This window comes from Heterocephalus glaber, unplaced genomic scaffold (assembly GCF_053883595.1).
Source record: "Heterocephalus glaber isolate CG9 unplaced genomic scaffold, H.glaber_assembly_v1.0 deba00001523, whole genome shotgun sequence".
Classification (NCBI taxonomy): domain Eukaryota; kingdom Metazoa; phylum Chordata; class Mammalia; order Rodentia; family Bathyergidae; genus Heterocephalus; species Heterocephalus glaber.
In genome coordinates this window covers 13793431-13810932 of record NW_028258327.1, presented here as the reverse complement: position 1 = coordinate 13810932, position 17502 = coordinate 13793431, and positions in this window count along the sequence as shown.

Genomic DNA, 17502 nt, shown 5'->3' with positions numbered 1-17502 from the left:
TAAGATTTGATTTGAAATTGGCTATAAGGCTCATGATCCTCCCCACTAAATTATATCCTACTACAGTTTTGATTCAAGATCAAGAAATTTTAGAATGGATACATTCTAAACATACATATTCTTCTATTAATTCATATGTTAGTATAATTGGTAAATTAATTTTAGGAAAAAAAACCCAAAACCAACAAATGTTAAAAAAAGAACCAGATAATGTTATTTTACCATTTACCAAAAAAAAAAAAAATTGAAAAAACAATAAAAACAGATACTTTACAATTAACATTAACAGATTACTTTGGAAATATAATGTTCCATTACCCTAAAGGAAAAATGTGAAATTTTCTTATCATGACAAAATGGGTTATTAATAAAATCATTGTTACTGAACCCCTTACAAAAACAGAAACTTATTTTATAGATGACACCAAGAAAAAATAGGCTGCTATATGGTCACCCAAAGAACAAAATGTTATATCAACCCCATATCATACAACACAACAAAATGAATTGTTTGCTGTCTTAGCTCTGTTACAATGGAAGCCTGATGTAGCTATTAATATTGTTACAGGCTCAATGTATGTGGTTAACTTGATTAATCAATTAGAAACTGCCATTATATGCACCTCTTCATCCATAATACAATTTCTAACTAAAGAGATTCAAGCCTTGATCGAAAAAAGACAACAGCCTATCTATATTACTCATATAAGGGCACATTCCAATTTGCCTGGGCCTTTAACTTTTGACAGTGATCAAAGAGATAAATTGGCACATCCTAACAAAGATTTAATTCATTTCAACAATGCTCAACAAAAACATAATACTTTACATACTAATACAGAAAGGCTACATCAAAGATATAAAATTCCATATTCCCAAGCCCATAAAATTATTAGATCATGTCCAACTTGTTATCCACTACACTTAAAACAAGAGCCAATGGGAATTAATCCAAGAGGTTTAAAACCAGATCAAATTTGACAGATGGATGTTACTCATTATCCTCCGTTTGGCAAATTCTCTTATTTATGTGTATACATTGATACTCATTCCAAATTCATATGGGCCTCTGCTCGTACAGAAAAATCAACTAAACATGTTATTGTTCATTTATTAAAATGTTTTGCTATAATGGGAGTTCCTGGATCTATAAAAACAGATAATGGACCTGTGTATACTAGTTTAAAATTTAAAAATTTTTCACAAAAATATCATATTAAACATGTTACTGACATTCCTTCTAATCCTCATGGACGAACACTTGTAGAACGAGCTCATCATATGTTAAAATTACAATTAAATAAAATTTTTAAAAAGGGGAGATACAGGAAAAAGAAAATTGATTCCTTAGGTAAAAAACAAAATGTAACCTATAGAAAATTTATAAAACAATTAATACAAACACCACATCAACTTTTACATATTACTTTATTTACATTAAAGTTTTAAAATTTGCCACAAGGAGACATTGAATCTCAGGCTAAAAAACATTTTAAAGAAGTTGACTCAGAATCACCTCAACCAGTCTGGGTAAAATTAGATCATGATAATTGGACACCAGGACAAATGCTTACAAAGGGGAAAGGATATGCTTGTATTTCCACAGATGGCAGAATGACCCAAATCTGGCTTCCTGAACAAAGAATTAAATTCCAGAGTCAAGACAATAACTTGGACAATGGATCTCCAAGAACAAATAGTGCTTAAACAACCTTTAAGCACTATTCCAGAAGGATTGATAAAAGAGGTCATTCAAAAAATTAAAAATCTCTCTCTTAAACCAAAGGAAAAAAAAATGTCTCATGCTAAATACCATTCCAAACTCCCTGATTGGGATATGTTAACTAATCTGGTAACAAAGGCTCAAGACTACATGTCATCTATGGGCCCAGCACCCCCTGAGCCTAGACGCTCAGTACTTTTCTTCCTTACTATGATATCTCTATTAAATTCATCTACTGCTCAAGTAGGTGTAACTATGTTGGATTGTGATTATTGGGCCCCTCAAAATGGCACTAGTACTATTACAGTTAAAGATTGGATAAATGTAAAACCTATAATATATATTTATGATTCCTTTTGGACCCTCCCTTTCTATTCTAACAAAATGTTCTTAGATTTAAACAAAAACTTTTATAAAGTCCAAGGGGTAAAAAGGAAAACTGATGGAATCCTTTTGTTGGGAATGATAATGTTTGCTATATTGACCTGTAATTTGGCATTTATTATGATCATTATTTTTAAGTCATTATTTTCTGGAACATTGGCAATATTACCCCCAAAACAATTAGACCTTGCTGGTAATGTTTGGATTCAGCTGACACAATCACTTAATCTGTCTGAGTTCTGTTTAACTGCAGATGTAAATTTACATTATATATTAGGGAGTTGTCTCACCCCAGTGTGCACTCCCTTGAGTCTGATATGACCTTATGCCCTGTTTAAAGACATCCCAGGAAAAAAATCTTATGTATAAAGATAGTTACAATTGGGGGAACCCCTCTTATTTGAAACCAAAAAATGCTATTAATTTATATACACCTCAGATGATTATGTTAAATAATACACAATGTACTATATATAAAAATTGTACTACAAAATGTCTAAGATTACAAAAGTTAGAAAAAATGACCTGTTATGAGAAACAAAATTCATATATAATGATGGTCATGTACCTTTACCATCAGGATGGTTTTATACATGTAAAGGAGTAACGTTTAATTATATCCCTGCCTACTTATCTGAGACCTGGTGCTGCCTAAGTCACTTGGCCATAATATTGCCAGATTGAACTGATTTGATAGCACCCAAAAGAATTAAATGTTGGTCACCTTATACTGAACCAGGATGTGATGATGATGTAGGTCTCTTGACAGATGCTCAAGTGATACCTATGATAGTATCTGTGCTTGCTCAGCCTGCCATAGGAATTCATACTAAAAAGGTGGTACAAAAATTGACACACAAGGTGGTCAAAGGTCTAAACACTACCTCATCTGCCTTGACATTAATTAATCAGGAGTTACAAGAACACCGACAGGCTATACTAGACAACAGGGCAACAATAGATTATTTACTCTTATTCCATCATCAAGGATGTAAAAAAATGAAAAAATATGTGTTGTTTTAATATGACTGACAATAGCCCAGGGATTCAAAAAAAATTAAAAAATTAAAAAAAATGACAAAAACTATATAATAAAAAATTAAGATGGGATTTGTTTCAATAGTTAACCCAATGGTCGCCTAATATACAATGGTTAAAACAGCTTTTTCTTGTAGTCATAATTGTTACCATATGTTTGTTGTTATTGTGTTGCAGCATACAATGCCTACCTTATTGTATGAGATTGTGCCCCAAAAAAGAAATTACTTATATGTTAAAACAAAAACAAAAACCATCTCTATTCCCTTTATACAATAATTAATGGATTTAAGGATGATTTTTTCAATATTATTTCCTCTTTTATTATATTTCTTGCTGTTTTATAAAATTATAAAAGGACCAAACATCAAATTGAGCCAACATAAGATGTCTACCTTCCTGGCCTTTCAAGATCCTGTCTCTTGATCTTCTTGATGTTATAATCAAAAATTTAGCCTAAATAAAATAAAAAAGGGGGAATTGTGGGAAATAGTAGAATTTAGTTATCTAATTGTAAGAATAGGATCACAAAAAGTTTGTTAACTGAAAAAATTAAAAAATCACTTCTGGGAATTTCCACAAGTCTGTTTGTTAAAAGAATTCCAAAAACTTTAAGAGATGTTGTAAAAGTTTTACGGGAGAAAAACATGTTTTCCTAGCTTTCTTAGTAACCATTGTCCGGTGTCAGAGGACTGCAGCCCAATGACTGTACAGGTGGTGAGAGAGATAGGGTTCACTATGTACATCTGTGATGTTTGCAGTGGGCTGGTGGGCTTGGCTTCTGCTGAGGTCACCCTGCTTTCTTGATACCGTCTGATAAGAAGAGGGCTGCAGTGTACCCTTAGATGTATGGATTGGTGAACAGAAACAAGGGATGTGTAAATTTGCCTGCAGCTTTTATGAATCACTTAGAGTCACTTGTTATCACCAGATGTTAAAACCAAAAAGACAATAGCCAAAATGACTAAGCTGCTTTCTTATATGTATAAAAGCCTTACCTCTTTCCTTTGTGATTGTCGAACAGTGTCAGGAGAATAAACTGCTGTGGATCCCCCATGCTGTCTCCTTTTCTTTCTTTAAAGGTCGGTGCTCTCTCGGGTCTCCAGTCTCCTTCTAGAGAGACCAGTGACAATAAGCTAATGAAATTTTGGTTTTACATACTTTCTTGAACATTGTAAAGGGAGTTAGAAAATAAAAATGTAGTAGAAGAAAAAGATATTTAACATTTTATCGATTTACATTTTATTATGTAAATAGCAGACAAGAAAACTCCAAGAAGACATTAGTCACATGAGTTTGTCACAAATAATGTAGTGGTCATATTTCTCAAAAATAAACTCTGAGGAATCTTTTAATAGGAATCAATTCATGCATGGCTGAATTTCTGAAAGTTTATATTCCCCCAGAAATCAAAGGAAGCTTTGAAGTAAAGACTCTATGAGCTTCTATTTGAAAATAAACATTTCTTAATTTCTCAAGTCCACCCATATGTTAAGACAATGGAAATCATCTTGTGAAGTTCTGTGCTTATAGTTTATATTAGAAGGATATCTGAGTCAGGAGTAGGTGTGTGTTTCCATGCAGGGGAGATGCTTTGGAGAAGATGGAGTTGCCTATAGAATGCTGGAAGCTAATAGTATGTGGTCTTGCACAATTGAATAGAGCTGCCTTAGAATTTAAAAATGTGAATTTCATGGTCAATAGTACTTTGATAATAGATACAAACATGGAATAATGCAACACTGTTTTCAGATGTTAGTTTAATCAGTGAAGGCTGGGTATCAAGCATTTGCAAGGAAATTTCTATGAGGCACCTCACTTACAGTGTCAGTTATCAAAGTTGAGTGGAACAAATATGCAATCAAACTTTATTCATTTAGCCTGAATATCTGAATTAGTTCCTGCTGTTTTAACAACTATCCAACTCGCAGTTGTTAGAATTAAATGATGATCTCCAAGTGAGAAATATAGTATGTTGGTAATCATTAGCATTTTATTGACCAATTTGGAATCACTGAATAAAACTGAAATCAAACACATGGTTGTTTGAATAATAAATAAGAATGAGAAAAAAGAAAAATCTTCCCTCTTTGGCACTGTTAAATCTTTCAAATGATTAATGAGGAAATATTAACAGGAAGTCACAAAATAACTTACCTATCAGATTTAACATTAGCCCTCAAAGGGCACAGAGCATAAACTCAATTATTGTTATACTTAGAAGCATTCAACTCCTGCTTTTTCATTTGCAAAATAGTGTTCTTAAGCAGAATTTAAATGTGCAATAGTTATGATCTTTAATAAAAATTATTTTCAATTTGTGTGCATAATTAACTTTATAAGATTTTTGCATAAATACTTGAGTTCTTGTTTCCCCGAGATGTTCAAAATTCTTTACTAATACCTTTTATAATAATATTTTAGGAAAGCACAAGGGCATACAAGGGTGCCTCCAGCAATTTTTATACTTCATCAAAGTCAGAAATCTTAGGTTTTGAATCCTTAAAAGCGAAGGTCAGACTATAGCAATTTTTAGCTAACCCTTACACAGATGAAAAGAAAAAAGAAAAGGGTAAAGAAAAAAAATGAAAGAAAAATGTGGAGAGGATCAGAGGTCAGGAATTAATAATGAATATTTCTGATCATTAGCTACATTACAAGAGTCCTATTATTTACTCTTTATTCTTACTGTGAATAGAAAGCATTATTCTAATTTTAGAAAAGTAAAAAGAGTGAGGCTCAGAGGAACTAGTTAGACAACTAGTAATTCTAATAAAGGAAAGATATGAGCAGCATGTACTTTTCACTACCTCCTAGATGGCCAACATATTTCACAATTCTAATCACTGTTTAGGAACTCCTTAGAGTCTGTGCTGTGGAAGGTCTTTCAAGCCAAGCTAGGATGCTTGGCAGAGGGCTAGGGTTAGTTAGTGATATCTGTTGTGTAAGGCGAGGTAGTGAAGGGAGGTGGGATGTGTATTTAACTATACCATGCAAATCTCTCAGCTTCACAGTCCTCTTGAAAGATTCTCTGGCTATGGTAGTAAACACCAAGCAGTTTGGGAGAAGCCAGATTCCGTACTAGGAGGCTGACTCCTATTGGTAGCACCATACATCCTGTCCTATAAGAAGTAAATGAATATGGCCAATGAGAGACTGCAGCAAAATACTGAAGATGAGAGGATAGAAGGTTAGTGGTATTAATTCCTCCTTGGTATCTTTGCGAGGTATTAGGTGGAGGGCAGTGCTCCTTGGACAAAGACCTTTGTTCCTGGAAAGAAAGTTTACCTTCACAGACTTATCTTTGCTGAGCTTTGCCAACACCTCTCTTTGCCTCTCTTCTGGGTATGGAAATGACTGCCTATTCACACTGGTCTTCATTAGTTTCAACATTTCTTATATCATTATGTTGATCAGGATTATAGATGGGAAAAAAAGGCATACTCAAATTGAGTAGTTTACAGAGAATTTTAAAATGTACTGTTTATCAAGATGAAGTCAAGGTTTAAGAGAAAGAACTACCACTCCTAGGTCTGAAGAAATGAGGAAAGGAAGTTTGTATTTAATTTGGAGAAAGACAGAGCTGATGAGGAGAGGAGAGCCTGAGCAGAAGCAATAGAAACCATGGTGATCTAGCAAGGGGAACAGGAAGTTGATCTTTTGCCTCACTCTCTCTTGCCCTCTCTACTGCCAGTGCTTCCTACCAGGTGAAATAATCAGAGACTGGAGGGCAATAGAGGATGTTCGTTATGAGCATGCATGAAAAGTGTTGACAAAGGGGCATACAGAAGAATACAGCAAGCTTCCCAGTCACACGGAAATATTTGCTTTTATAACCATGTGTCAGTTACTTTTAAAAACTCTCTTCATTTTTTCAAAGACTTTGAAAAGAAAGCAATGAGTATCACAAGCAGACTTTCTCAATATGAAGCTGGAATTGAATTGCTCTTATATTACCAACTTAGAATATGAGAAGTCTCCAGTCTTAAGTAGCCAGAGGTAAACAGAGATAATGCCTGATTCACAGCTGAATATCTGCAAATTAAATTGCACAACGTGACAGTTTCTCTTCTGTGAAGGTAAAAGTGGTGGTTAGGAAGAACTACAACCTTGAGGTCAGTTAGGGAGAGATGAGGCTGAATTTAAACTTTCAAATCTTCTTCAACATGGTTTTTTGTTAGAGGCAGCTGGCCCTTCATATCATTCTACCTTCTCATTCCTGCCTTAGAGAATTAGTCTTCTCCCACATTAAAAAAATTATCAGACGTTAAGTGATGTTACCTGTTGCATATACTTGATAGGGACACAGACTCTCTTTTACATCCACTTCAGCAGCTCTGATTGAGTCTGAGACCAAAATGAGAAACAGATCCAAGCATAACACAGACAGATAAATTAGGCCCTCCTCTAGATGTGATTGCTTCTGTACCAAGACAGTTTTTAGGTGGTACAATTTTTTTAAACCAAAGCTTTAAGAAATATATTGTTGAGATCACCAGAATTCACAAAAAGGTCTACAGTGATAGTTCTGTAGAAACTAGAGTTAACAGTGAATTCTGCTGCAATGGATTTAGGTTCCCTCGTGGAGATGATGAGGTCTTACTGTGGCAGGGGTACTGTGCTTAGACAGAACCTTTAGAGTCATAGTTGCACAATTATCATTATTAGCCACAAAGGTCTATAGCTGTAGTTTATGATTCTCAGGACCCTTGAGAATAAAGTAACTGGGCCATCTCTTAATGTGTTGTTTAATTTATGTAGATAGAAAAATTCCAGGTCTTCTGAGCAAAAAGCAAGACATGAAGTACTCATAGGATTCATAGTCTCTAATTCAATTCTAAAATTTAAACTGTATTTTAGACCCAGAATGACTTGATTGACAGGGAGGCCAATCTCTTTTGGTAAAAGACCCAAAAATGTCTTAATCTATTTATGTGAGTCTCTCTCCATATCCTCTCCAGAGGCTATAATCCCTTAATAATGTGATGAGAAAGAGCAAATATCCAGACTTTATGTCTTTATTGGATGCTGGCTCTGAGGGAACCATGTGATCCTGTGATCCAATTAGGGACTAATGAAGATAAGGTGAGAGACGATGTCTTGGTAATGTCACCTACACTAAATTCATTGGAATTGTTTTTTTTTTCCCTAATATTTACTTTGCCCTAAAATATTTAAAGTAAATATTTACTAAATAGTAGGTCTCCTGATGGGTTCTTCATCTTAAGAAATGAAGGTTATTATTTATAGAATGGTCTCATACTTTCTTTCATGATGTCTCTAGGATACTGATTTTAAAAAATACTAAATCAAAAGAAACGTCACATTCCCTGAGGATATTTCAGAAATTAGAGTCATCATCAAGGACTTTAGAGACAATGGAGTGGATATTGGCTCTAGTTTTAGAATTTATTTTATCCTCATTTAACTTTCCCATTTGATTTCTGCAAAAGTTAGGAGAATCTTTTGGAATGAGTATAACAACCTCAATCAGATAACACAGTATTTTTTTTCTGGACATGATATCTTTCTTTAAGCAACATGCCTCTACCCCTGAGATGCTTTTACTCTTAAAACATCTTTAATGTCTTTAAATGCCATCCAGCAACATAATCAGAAACAGTCTGTTTTCAAGCCTCAGGGAGAGAAGCACTATTTACCATCTTATCTCAGGTCTATGTCAACTCTTTTGCTGTCTGTCATAATCTACTGTGGAGAAAACTTACTTGTTTCTGGCTTTCCATAGACCACATGCTGAAGCATTACATTATGCTAAGAAGCAGCTCAGATACCTCGGGATCCCTTAGGTAGAGCTTGTGTGGGGATACCCCCAAATGAAAGACAAGTTACTGCATTTTTCAGTACACACCAATGATCACTATGCATGTCTTTATATTATAGAGTACATAAAGTATTAGGCCTGTTTCTTTAATGTATTTACCAGGAAAATTTTTAAGGCTTCAGTTTTTAGAGAGGACTAAAAATCACAGGCTACTCAGCCTGTCTAAGCTGCACTGCAAACTGTCCAGACATGTGGATTTCAGGATTCAGCCAACACAATGATCCCAATAGGGATAGCGACAGATAGATATGCTTGGTCAGGTCTCTGGCAAGTCCAAATATGAGAATTATATCTCAGACCTTTTGGATTTCACATTAAATTCATATCCTATTCTGCAATCGACTATAGCCATTTGAAAAGCAGCTACTGGCATACAATTAAGTCTTGGTAAATGCTGAACAGCTAAATCGCAGATAGCAGGTGATTGTGTGGCCTAAGCTGACCACAATGGAATAAAAACAAGAAAAGATGGTAAAGAATAAAAGAAGTGATATGATTATTCTGTATTTACTCCAGTTCAGTTTTTACTCTCTTCATCTTGTGCTATGTTCTGAGAAGATAGAAGAAACTGTCATCTAAATTCTGGTTGTTCAATTCAATAGTGGCAATGAGATGGAGGCAGCAGAAGATCATTGGCTATTTGTCCCCTGCATTTTCATTCTGCTGAACTGAGGTTTAGCAGTGGCGGGCTCCTTCTGTCTAAGTCCACCATTCCTTTGTGTGTGGCCCCAGATCTGAGTTCCCATAACAGTATCTCCCTCTTGCCCTTCAGGCATGAAGGTAGTGTTTTGCCTCCCCTTGGTGCTAGTCTTTGGAATCTAAATCAGCCTCTTGATTCTTCCTGACTTTTTGGACTGTTGATTGGATTGGATTAAAAGATGCCGGGAGAGGTGACTGGATTCTGAGGGTGCTAATCTTATCAATGGGTTGATCCACTGATGAGTTCATAGTGGGTGAATATTAAAAGGTGGGGTTAGATGAAGAAAATGTATTATTGGGGGTATATCTGGTCTCTAGCCTCTTCCTCTCTGGATTTTCCCCTATCACTCTGCTTCATGGCTGCCATGAAGTGAACAGCTCTCCTCTGCCTTGCATTAGTGTCATGGTGTTTCCATCTTGGAGCCAGCCAACCAGAATCTGATACTGTGAGTCCAAATAAGCCTTTTTCCCTTTAAATTGTATGTCAGGTATAATATAATTTCCATACCTCTATAATCAATCCTTTTATCACCTCTTAACTATTCAACACTTTGACTATGCAATTTTTCCCATAAAAATAAATGACAGCATAAAGGAGACTTGGAAAGATACAAGGTCATATTGCACTGAACTTTTAGAGAATTTTAGTAAGAGGTAGATAAATTCTATCTCTTTTAAAGATACTATTTCTTGGGAATTTTCTACTATGTGTGGTCAAGTACAATCTTCAATGATATAATTCTTTTTCCTCTTTGTCTAGAGCATCCTGCCCCTTATTATCCTTTTATTGCCTCATCATTACATCCATTGTACCCTCTTGATGTCTCTCCTCCTGAATATCAATAGACTTAGTACCTTCACTATTGACTTTGAGCCTAGAATGTCTACATATCCCACTACCTACCATTCTAATACCATGGACTGTCCCTCATCTAACATCTCGCAAACAGGCTCTGAATTCAATACTGCACTACTGAATAACATAGGAATAATGATATGTTATCAATAAGAATACTATTTTAGCTTTTGATTTAGTAGAGTTGTAGGGCTCGTGCCCAGGTGTCCCCTCAAAGCCACATGCAGTCATAAGTGGGGCTTTTTCAGAGGTGGCTGGATCTACAGTATGTTTTGCTGGGATTAAGAGTGTGTAATTACTAAATCAGTCCACTAATTGGTTTAGCATAGCTCTAGGTGTGAGTGCTAAGCTCACACCCTAAGGGCAGAGGATGCGCAGCCTAGGTAGAATATGAGACAGAAAGAAGCTGCTATTGCTGCTTGCATGCTGCTCACTGCCTCCTGTCTTTCCTGCTTTGCCATGGACTGTTTCTTCTCTGCGATGCCCCTCTGTCAAGCCACCCTGCCTTGGAGCCAGCCAGCTATGGACTGAAACCTCTCAAACTGTGAGCTGAAATAAATCTTTCCTCCTTTAACTTTGGGTATTGGATATTTTGTCTCAGCAACAAGAAAAGTAATTAAAGCAGAGTCAAACTTCATTGCCTTCTAAGTGTAGAAGACTATAATACCTTAAATATTTTCTTTCTAGATTCTTGCTATGAGTCCGTCTTACAATGACCTGTATTTTTTTTGCCTCTATTTAAAAACAATATGGAAGATCACTGGGGAAAAGTTTATAAAGAGGGAAGAAGTGATATGATGTAGGCCAGAATGTACTTTAGCTTTTTCCATGGTCATCTTTTAGGTTAACTCTTGAAGTCAACTCCCAAAGACCTTTCTTCAGGATGTAGTTCTATCAACATTTGCTCACTTTAGCCAAGCAGCAATTTTTCTTCCTCACCCACAGCTCTACTTCCAAAATCAGCAGATAACATTGTCAGTCTATCACTGAGGAGAGGTTTTCTCTGTATGTGTCTGACTGGCACATATTTCATGAGCTTAGCAGCTAGTAAAAGACAAAGACCCTTCTTATTTTGCATATTTTTCAATCCTTACAGGTGGAACATGCTTAGCTTATAGCAGAAAGTCAAGAAAATAATTCCAAACAAATTGGTGAACATATCTTCAAGAACTCACCCCAAATCCAGCCCAGCAATCTTCCATGAAATGAATTTCCTTTCTTGTCATTCATCATCTCCTTTAAACCTACTATACCAGAGAGTTATTTTATACTACATCTGTGATTCTGAGTGATTTATGTTTCTACAATCTCATTTTGATGCTACATTCATAATTGTATATGCTTTTCTCACTAGCTTTTTTTTATTTACTAGGTAAGAGTAACTATACAGCTAAGCCTTTAAACATCAGGCTCTGAGTTGCTGATTTTCTATTTCATTGTTACTGTACATTATCTTAGTTAAGTTACTTAATACTTTTAAGATTCAGTTCCCTTATTTGTGAAATGGATAAAGTTCATTTACTATATGCCTAATATATGTCAGGTGCTAAAATAAGTACTGGGAATAGATTTAAAAGAGGGAAGGGGGGGGAGAGAGAGAAAAGAGTGAGAGAGAAACATACACAGAGAAAAGGAGATGGAGGTAGAAAGGTAAAGGAAAGGAAAAGAAAGGAAAGGTGGACCAAGTCCTTGCCCTCATGGGACATAAATTTAAAACAAGTGTATTAACCTCTTTCCAATTGCTGAGATAAAATATATGGCATTCACAGCTTAAAGGAGAAGAGGCTTATTTTGGTTCGTGACTTCTTGTGGGTCAGACAAAAGTTGGCTTGTAGAAATAGCATAGTGGAAGGGCACGGTGGAAGAAAGCTGTTCAACCCAATTGCAGCCAAGAAGCAGAGAGAGAATGGAGGAGCTGGGGACACAAACGTTTCTGGGTCATGCCTCCAGTGACCTGCCTCCAACCAGGAGCCACCTTCTAACAGCAGGTCAGCTATGGATTTATCCATTATTGAATGCGGTGCCCCGAATCAAACCACCTTCCAACACGAGACTGAGACTTTTGTGGATGCTTTAGATCCAAATCATAACAATAAGGATGCATTCATACTTTTCTTTATAGATATCCATATCTCTAAAATATAATTTTATATAGCTACTCTCAAGAGAAGAAAGTAAGGGAATAGATCTTGAAAGCAGTATCGGTGCTTAATAAAAAGCTGATTTTAGGATTGAAGAAGTCATTCAAATCATTAAGGCTATTCAGAAATTTCTGTTTTCTTTTTGACACATACTAGGACTGTTTTCTTCTACCTCTCTAGAGTAGGCATGGGCTTATGATTTGCTCTAGCAAGATTTGGCACTTCTCCTTAACCTGATGGAATTATATCCAAGTGTTTAACATAAAGATTCCTTCTTCCATTCAGCCCTGCCTGCTGACTCACACTAGACATCAGCCAGGGATTTGGGGATTGGTTCGCTATTGCAAAACATATCCTGTCCTTACTGATGCGAGCATGCAACAATGCCTGGCAACTAGGAAGCACTTGATAGAATTCTATTATCATTGCTGCTTTCACAGTTATTACTATTAGTTTTATTATAGTATCATTTAGATTGCTGATGTAGAAATGTAGTAACATATAAATATCTTCATCTTGAATAAGTACTAAGATATTAAACTATAACTTTTTTGTTCCTACTTTCACAAATGGGGAAGGAGAGTCCAAGTAATTCACATTACCTGTCAGAGGCATCAGAGTCATAGCATTTAAATTCCAAGGGGTCCCCCTGATGGGAAAAATGAAACTTTACATGTTGAATGCTATGTTTCTATTGATTACACAAACAAGATACACATGCTTTTGAAATCATTTGGCTTGAAGACCTTATAAATTTAATTAGGTATGCAGAAAACCCAAAATATCAAATGTATAAATAAAAGATGTTTACTAAAGTGAAATATTCTAAGTAGTACTAAAATGTTTCTCTAAACATCAAAATAAACTAATAATAATTAGTTTTAGGCACAAAAATGGAATTTTGAAAGAAACAACTAAGTAACAGGAAAGAATGTCAGTTTGCACTGAAATGTAGCTCAGCTTCTCTTTAACCTGTGCAAGGAAGCCACAAGGAATAAGCAAACAAACAAAACCCCAAAAACATAGTTACTTTGTCTGGAGGCAAAAACTGCTAACAGCACCAGAGTAAATCTGCACGTTGTGAAACATATAAGGACAAATTGAGAGGGGGATGGAAATGCAAAACACATCAGATGCAATTTTTCAGTGAATAAAATTAAATCAAAAGGGAAAGCAAGTTTACTGGAGCATAAATATAAGTGATAAAATGAAAACTACATTTTCTAAAATAAGAAAGTGTTTCTGTAGTAAGTATCTCAGTGGTAGCTAAAAAAATCAACCCCATGATTTAAAATTCTATAAATGAAATTCTAAGTATCCTATTTCTGATATATACTAAAATCTAGTGACTTAGGTAAATTATTTCTTTTCTTAGAGTTCAAGATTTATCATAACAAAGGCAGCAACAAAATAATTAAATGAAATTGGTACTGCATTTTAGTAAATAAATGTAGAACAATTCCAGTGGTAGCCTTTATAGGCTTGACTCAAAATAGTGTGCTTTAATTGGCTTCATGGGAAAATATAGAGATAATTCTTTTCCTAAGTCATTGAAATAACCAGTGCAACTTTCTCCACTCTGGTAAGTGAAGGAGATGAAATTATTCAATAGACCAGGTTGTAGAGTTACATTGCACTTTCAATGTTCCCCTTATTTGACAAGACATGTTAACTTAAGTAAAAGAGATTTGTGAAACATATAAGAATGAGAAATTACTTTTTTGCTTTAATATTTTCTTTTTTCAGAGTGCATAATATTTATTTGATTATCAGAAGTCTATTATTCAGACATCAAAGTTTCTAAACACAATATAGTGAAGTTTTGTACTAAGGTTAAAAAGACATATTAATGGCATCATGTAGCACATGTACTTCCATGTCTGGCTCATTTTACTTAGCACAGTGTCCTCCATATTCATCTGTATTGTCGCAAATGTCAAGATTTTCTTTTTTAATGTTGAATAGTATTCTAATATATGTGTGTATCATTTTTTTTATTCTTTAATTCATCAATGTATATTTAGGTTGCTTCCATTTCTTGGCAATTGTAGATAATGTTGCACAGAAAATGATTGTACAACTACCTCTTCAAGACATAGATTCTGATTCCTTTGACCATCTACTAGTACTGGGATTGTTGGATCATATGATAGTTCTATCTTTAATTTTTGAAGAATCTTCATACTGTTTTCCATATCAGCTACACTAATTACGTTTCCATACCCTAAGGAATGTGGACGGTATTCATAAAGGGTACAGAGTTTCATTCATGCAAGATGAGCAAATCCTAGACTTCTACTCTATAGAACAATGTAGAAAAATGCCCATAGCTAAAAATATTCTTTTACGTGATTACAATTTTGCCAAGTTGTAGATTTAATGTTACATGCTCTTTTCACAAAATAATAATTATAATGGAATAGTTGCATGAGGAAACTTTTAGAGATGAACATGTGTATAGCATAGATTTTTTTAAAGTTGACAACTGTACTTATGAAGGTATACAGAGATGAAGAAATAAAATACAAAATAAACTTGCCAAATACTTGGGAAAGATGGCACAGCTTCTCAAGTTGATGTTAATAATTAATAACAATTACAAATGACTTAGCAACACCAGGGAGACGTACAATTTTTGCATCAATTAATAGCATAGATTTTTGAAATGATTTTGTAGGTGTATATATATTCCAAATTCATCAAGTTGAATACACAAAATATGCACAACATTTTTGTATGTCAATCATATCTTAATGAAGTGATTAAATGAAAATAAAATAAACAATCTCATAAACTACTTAAAATGATTTATTCAATTAGCATTAATAAAATAAAATAATTTTAATTAATATTTACATATATTTAGTAAAGAATATTTATATCAAAAACTAAACTTCAATAGAGTTTTAAGTAATAAACTATACTATGATTATTTTTAATGAAGAGTTATATATATATTAAATTTAATGATTTATGTCTCATATTGGAAACAAGAATAAAGCTTGAATTCATTTTTGTGGGGAAAAGTATTATGTTTTCATTTGTTTTACAGTGAAAATATGGATCATTTCCTTTTCTTCAGTGAGCTGACCTTAAATGTTTGACACTATTAACATAGTCAGACTTCCTTAAATTCTTTAAATGTATTAAAATAAAAGGTTTTTCCACTAACAAACTACACTAGTATTATCAAATCTTCACCTCTAGGGGTTAGTCATTAGGCAGATGGATGGGTTTTTACTCCTCCTACCATTTGTAATTGTCATGGAATTACTTTTATCCTCCCTAAACCAGTGAAATGTAAGTTTTTAAAAAAATTTGGTTGAAAGGGATGCACCCTAGGGAAGATAAATTCCATTATCACCAAAATGTTCATTAAATGTCCATATTTTAGGAGGCAGCACTTAGTGTTATAAACATGATTGAATTAGACTTAATTCCTCCTTGTTTGGAAGTTACAGATGTGTAGACAGCAGTGATGCAGAAATTTTAGGGTCATACATTTAGCAAAGGGATGCATTCAACAAGGGGATGCAGAGGAATGAGCTAAGTAAGATTTTACTGTGAACATTTGTACTCTTGAACAAAGTATATCAGTGAACCTGGTGAAAAGGAGACCCCTGGAGATGGAGGTCTTGGTGATTCATGGCCACTCCTATAGTTATATAAGAAGAATCTGTCCCCAAACCTCATGACTTGACTGACTGCTTTCCAAATGACCGCAAGATAAGAAGGATTAGGTATGATTGGTTTGTTTTTCTAACTCTTCGTATCTCTTCTCAAATTACCAAAGGAAAGGGATTTCCTGTCTGCATGTGCTTTACATATTTTTTAAATGGCTTTTATACTGTGGCAAAGAGAGGTCAAATAGGGAGTAAAGAAGTTAGTGGTGGGCTGGTGGTTTAGCTCAGTGGTTTCGCCGCCTGCTGCACAAGCGCAAGGACCCGAGTTCAATCCCTGGTACAAAAAAAAAAAAAAAAGAAAGAAGTTAGTGGCAAACATTATAGAAAATTACACTACAGCAGTGGGTACTTTTCATACTGGTAGAGATTTCAACACATATTCCTGGAGACTTAAATTCATTTTATATATTATACATCCCTAATACACTAACAAATCATTCATTACCTGTCTTGCTTTTCTCTTCTCTATATGTTTGCCTGATTTTATTAACCTTACCCTATATCTCTCTTTCTCAAAGCAATCCAGCTTCACCTTTTTAGGGAACCAGCCAAATTGACATAGGTTGTTGATCCCTTTATTCTGAATAATTTTCATAACCTTCCAGTCATTTTTAATTTTCCATGATGTTATTTCACACAAAATTATTTATGTCCAATGAATTCACTTTACAGTCATAGAAGTGTAGGAATTCACTGACCTTACCATGTTGTCCACCACCCTGAAACAGCTGACTTGATAGAATGATGAAATGACCATTTACAAACTCAATTATAGAACTAGCTGGGTGACATAATCTTGCAGGGCTGGGAAAGCTTCTTTAGAAAGCTGAATATTCTCTGACTCAGCATTCAATATAGGTAACTATTTCTCTAATACCTAGGATTCATTTCAGAAATTACAGGAACAAAGGAGAGTGTGTCACTCATTTTCCCCTTAGTGATGTATAGTAAAAATTTTGTTCCTGTTCTTAGGACTTCAGGTCCTTCTGGCCTAGAGTTTTCAGTTCCAGAAAAAGGAATACTTCTATCAGGAGACATAATACTGATTCCACTGAACTGGAAGTTCAGACTGCCGTTTGACCACTTTGGAGTCCTTATCCTTCTGAGTCAACAGGCTAAGAAAGGACTCGTGTTTT